Below are 5,048 nucleotides of genomic sequence, written 5' to 3'. Positions count from 1 at the left end.
TGTCCCCATGGCCTTTCCGCATGAGCAGAGCCCCTGCTGACTCCCGTTCCTCTGTCTGGTGCCCTCATTCCCTGCTCTAACGTCCAATCTGTCAGCGTGTTCCTTAAGGAAACCTCACTCATGGGTTACATCGCATTAATAGCCCGCAGCTTGCAAAGGTTTTTCCTGCAAAAGTGCAAGGGCTGGAGGTCTCGGTGGCTGAGCAAGGACAGCTCGGCCCCTCAGCCTCCCACCTGCACGGCTGCGTCTGCCGATTCCCCGGTGGGATCAAATGCCTTTTCCCCATGGAGAGGTTTAGCCCATCTTCCCTGTGGGACACTCAGGCACCTCTGCCTGAGGGGATACAGCTGGAAATGGCAAAGCAGTGTTTCTTTTTTCCTGAACACTGGCAATTTTCCCTTTCTAGCAAAGGCAGAACAGAGGATGTAGGAGGAAGAGCTCAGCCCTAACAGTCCAGCAGCAAGATTTGCTTTTAATGAAACACTGATCTACAGTGCTAGAAACATCGCATCTCATGAGAATTGTTGTCTACCTTTCACCTGAATGGATGATTTTGAAATGCATTGCTGTTATTGGTAAAACGTATACCATACCAACGTAGCCCATGCCCAGTTTGTAACAAAAACCAAAGGTGATTTCTTCCCAGAAAATAGTTCCTTCTCCCCCAATTTTCCCTTTTTGGGTTTACGTGTCAGAAGTTAACCGAAACACTTAGAGGGGTCCCAAGAGAACAGCAACCAAGCACCTCCTTTGGCCACTTTTTGGGGTCCTTTGGGTGCAGGAGCACAAGGAGAGGGCAAGTGATTGCTGCCCCTTCCCCAGCTGCTCCCTGGCTCAGGTGTCCCTAAGCTGGAGGGGCTTAGCAGATCCCCATGGGTGGCTTTCTTTTGCATGAATTTGTGCAGGCACTTTTTAAACCCCCCTCAAATTTTAACTTTCACAGCATCCTCATGGATGCAGCTAACTTGGTGTCACGCCCTCCTATCTCAGGCTGGAAGGGTCAGCACAGGACACCCCCATGGAGGGCATACAGGGGGGACACAGAGCTGCTGCTCCTTGTCCCTCCCACTCAGAGGGTCCTCACCTGTTTGCCACCGTAACTGCTGCAGCCAGTCTTCCAGAAAAGCCCAGGATGGTAGATAGATGTTCTGTAAATGAAAGAAATCAGATTTAAAAGATGTTGTGCAACCATTTGCTCCCAGAACCCATTTCTTGCTTTTCAGTCCCTTGTGAGAGACAATTACAAATCCCCGTGGGAAATGCGGTAGAGCCCTGCTACATAATGTTGGCAGGAGTCTCCTGTCTTATCCTGAGAGGTAAAAAAAAATAGCAGTTTCAAGGTCAGTTATTTCTCAAATTAAAGCAAAAAAAAAAATATTCTTGCTTTTTGTTGTTCTTTCTGAGTTCCTACTTAGCATCCTGAAAACCCTTTAGAGGATTTGCATTTGGAACATGAATTTCTCACAGTGAGGCCAAAGAAAACCAAGGTGCGTGGGTGGAGGAAGCTGTGGCCCGTGCCAGCAGCCAGTGCCAGCAAGTCGATGTCCTCAGCTGCCTAAGGTGAGACCAAGCACTGCCTCAAATCCTCCTTGCACCCCAGGGCACTTGCTTTAAAATCAGATAATAAATGTTTGCTAGGACTGGGAACACAGAAAATATTTCCAGTACCCAGAGCAGACTTTGCCCCTTAGTCCATCTGTGGACGCAGTACTTAAGTAGCTGAAGAAACCAAAGAAATACTATTTTTACAGCTCAATCCTGACAGTACTAACCTCCCGCTTTGCGGCAGTGCTCCAGCTGCTGAGTTGCCACTGCCCATTATCTCCGTGGAGGCTTGCTGAGCCTGATGTGTTGTTGTTGGAGGCTGGAATCCCACTGGGGTCTGGGGCAGGTGATGGTGGGCAAAAATAGCTTTGTTGACGTGCCTGAATTAGAAGGAAGATGTCTTAAGTCATCTTGATAGGTTTTGCAGTCAGAGGAGCTGACGGCTGGGCAGGCTCCTGGCTCCCAAGACTCTGGGTCACGGAGTGGGAAGACTCCTGAAAAGAAGGGAGTTGCTCAAAGCAAGGGTCAGGCTGGTGTGGCCACCTGCAAGAAAGCTGATTATAGGTGTTATAGGTTCCTGTGGCTGCATCCATTTACCCAGGAGAGACGAGGTTGTTAATGGCAGTGACAATTCTTCCAGCAAACCCATGCCATTTTACTGCCACAGTGACACAGAAGGACCTGCTCCAGCTGGCCCCAGATCCACGGGAGGGATATACCTGTGGCATGTGGGCTCCCACTGACATCCATCAACCACCTCTGACCCAACCCAAAACCTCTCCAGGGACATTGGTTACTAGTCTAGATGACTTCTCACCTTTTCAAGTAGACAAAATTCCTTCTGAAAAGCCTAAGACCCTGAGGGAGGGATGCATTCAGTCCTCATGCCGGTGGCATCCACCATGACCACAGACATACAGGTGTGTTTCTAGCTCAGCTGCTGCACAGCCCATGTCCTCCCTTCCTTGATCATAAACCACCAACTGATGTCTGTGCCAGGATAAGGATGCACAGGGACAAACCGGACACCTACATTTTGCCTAGAACATAAGTTCATGAACTTCTGTTATCATTCAGGAGTGATCTAATTGAAACTTCATGACTTACACAACCAGCTCTTTCTCTGTCCTTCTCTTTCACTCTTTTAAAAAACATTTCCTGCTTTTTCCAGCTGGACAAGCTATCCTTCTGCCTGCTTTGAAGTAAATATTTTGTTGGGTTTGGCTGCTGTCACAGCCACACATAGTCTTCTGCCTGATACTTTATCCATCTGTTGCTAAAGAGAATATTTTGAGCTGAAAGTCTCCAAAAGGTTTTGAGGTACTGAGTAGAATTAGGTTGTACCGATGGAAGAGAAAAATCTTCTTCTCGGCTCTCACGTGCATAGTAATTCAAGCTAAAGTACCTTAAAAATTAAATACTCTGAGACATGCTTGTTACGACATCCTGGTACTCATGTGCTGCAAACTGGAGAGCACATGCTGGTTGCACTCTAGCTGAGGAGCTGATACACCCTGTCCCCCCCCTCCACACGGGGAGATGGAGTCCAACCCCGATTTCCTCTTTTGTCTCAAGTGAAGAGTTGGACTCCTGCGCCATGGAGGTTGCCAGCATCTGCCTTGCCTCATTTCTTCTGCTTGAGGAACATCTGGCTCTGCTCTGGGACAGCCGCGCATGGCCGGTTGTGTTGCATCAAATGAGGTGTGCTCACTGTGATAAAGCCTCTCCTGGATCTGCCCGCTAGAGATGCTCGCTGCCCTCACGGCATGCTCTTCCAGAGCAGACACAAATAACTTTCTGTTTGATGATGGTCCTGTCTCCTGTTTTGGGTTTGGTTTTTTTTTCCCCCAGGTTGCTCTAAAGAAAGGATGTTTTTTGCTCATTTGACCTACGAGATCTAGAGGTGCCTGCTTGGGAGAAAGCACGCATGGCCACGAACTGCTGCTGCAAAGAGGGGATACAGGAGGGGCTGCGAGGAGCTGCACAGGGCTGGGGTACGTTGCCTTCACCCCGCGGGGTGTGTGCAGGCGGGACACTACAGGCAGCCCCATGATGGGATTCCTGCAGGACACCAGCCCTTCGCTCAACATCCCTCAGCTTAAACCTGTTCCTATTCTGCAGAAGTTTGTCTCATAGCTATTTTGAAGCTTGCATCACTGCTTTTTTGTGAAGTTCCTTGAAATTCTCAGAAATACCACTTTTTGTTCTTGCTTACTTGCACTTACGGGGAATTGTTTAACTAGCATTTGAACTAGACAACGTTCCTATCTCTATCACAGCTGGGAGAGGATGAGGAGACCTGCAATGCTCTGTCATTCCTGTCCAGACATTTGTCAAATACCCCTTGGCTCCCAAAACCTTGTAGGGTGAAACGTTGCCCCCGAGTTCCCAAACTCTGAGCACCCATGTGCTTTGCACCCCTGGTCTCAAGCACTCAAAACCTACTGGCTGGCACTGCTTTCCTCACCCTGGAAGGCACGGAAAGCTCTTTGCCATCACTCCAGGATGCCTGTTTGGGGCATGGTGCTTGAGGCCAGCACTGGAGGCGGCTGGTGGTGAATGGCCCTTTGTGCGCTTTGTTGCTTTGCTGCATAAAGAGGGTATTATTAAATCCAATAAATAAGACTCTCCCTGCTAATAAAACTATGTTATTGCATGAGTTACCGTGGGGAATGTGCAGCATTCGCAGCAGGCAGCTGCCTCACACACTTTGTGCTGGCATGATGGGTGCAGCCTGCAGCATGGCTGACAGGCCGGTTCAGGTTTATCAGCAAAGACCCCGCATGCACGGAGGGCTCGTGCTGCGCTGGAAAATAAGGAGAATTACCCAAATGTTAGACTGCTTTTGGAACTGGTTTGCATGCTGGGTCCGGGTGCTTCTCACCAGGCTGCTGTCAGCCCCTGCACTCAAAGAGCAGGTAGAGCGATTGCAGCTGCTGGGGGATGGTTTGTCCCTGCAGCCCTTCAGCGGAGGGCAGGGGAAAGGACGGAGGCGGAGGCGACCTCTGAAGGGAGTGTTTAAGAAGCCAGTTCCAGTTCATTTCCAGGAAATCTCTCTTGTTCTTTTTTTTTTTTTTTTTTTCTTTCTTTCTTTCTCCCCGCCCCCCCCCTCCCCCCCTCCCAGTGGAAAAGCTAAGTCCTCATGAACTTTTTGAGAACTTTTGTTCGTTCTCTCTTGCCAGATAAGCTTGGCTTTGTGCTGGTGACAGAACCCCTTTCTCCAAGCACTGGCCGTGGGCCAGGGCCTGGAAATCTCGACTGCGTGCTGGCAATGCCACAAAAGCCCTGTCCCCCTTCCCCCCGGGTTAATGCAAAGCTCCAGCACCATCCAGCTCACCTTTGGGGACCACTGTGGGTCTTTTCTTCTGCCTGTGCAGGAGATGATGGATCTGGCTCTGCTTGTCTTCCCCTGCAATGGAAAGTCCTGAATATCATGGAGAATAATCTGTCCGATTTGTGGTAGCAGAGGGTGAAGTGGGTTGGTGGTAGTTACTTAGAAGAAA

The sequence above is a fragment of the Falco biarmicus genome, chromosome 1, assembly GCF_023638135.1.
Source record: "Falco biarmicus isolate bFalBia1 chromosome 1, bFalBia1.pri, whole genome shotgun sequence".
Taxonomy (NCBI): Eukaryota; Metazoa; Chordata; class Aves; order Falconiformes; family Falconidae; genus Falco; species Falco biarmicus.
Note: the sequence above shows the minus strand (reverse complement) of the source record.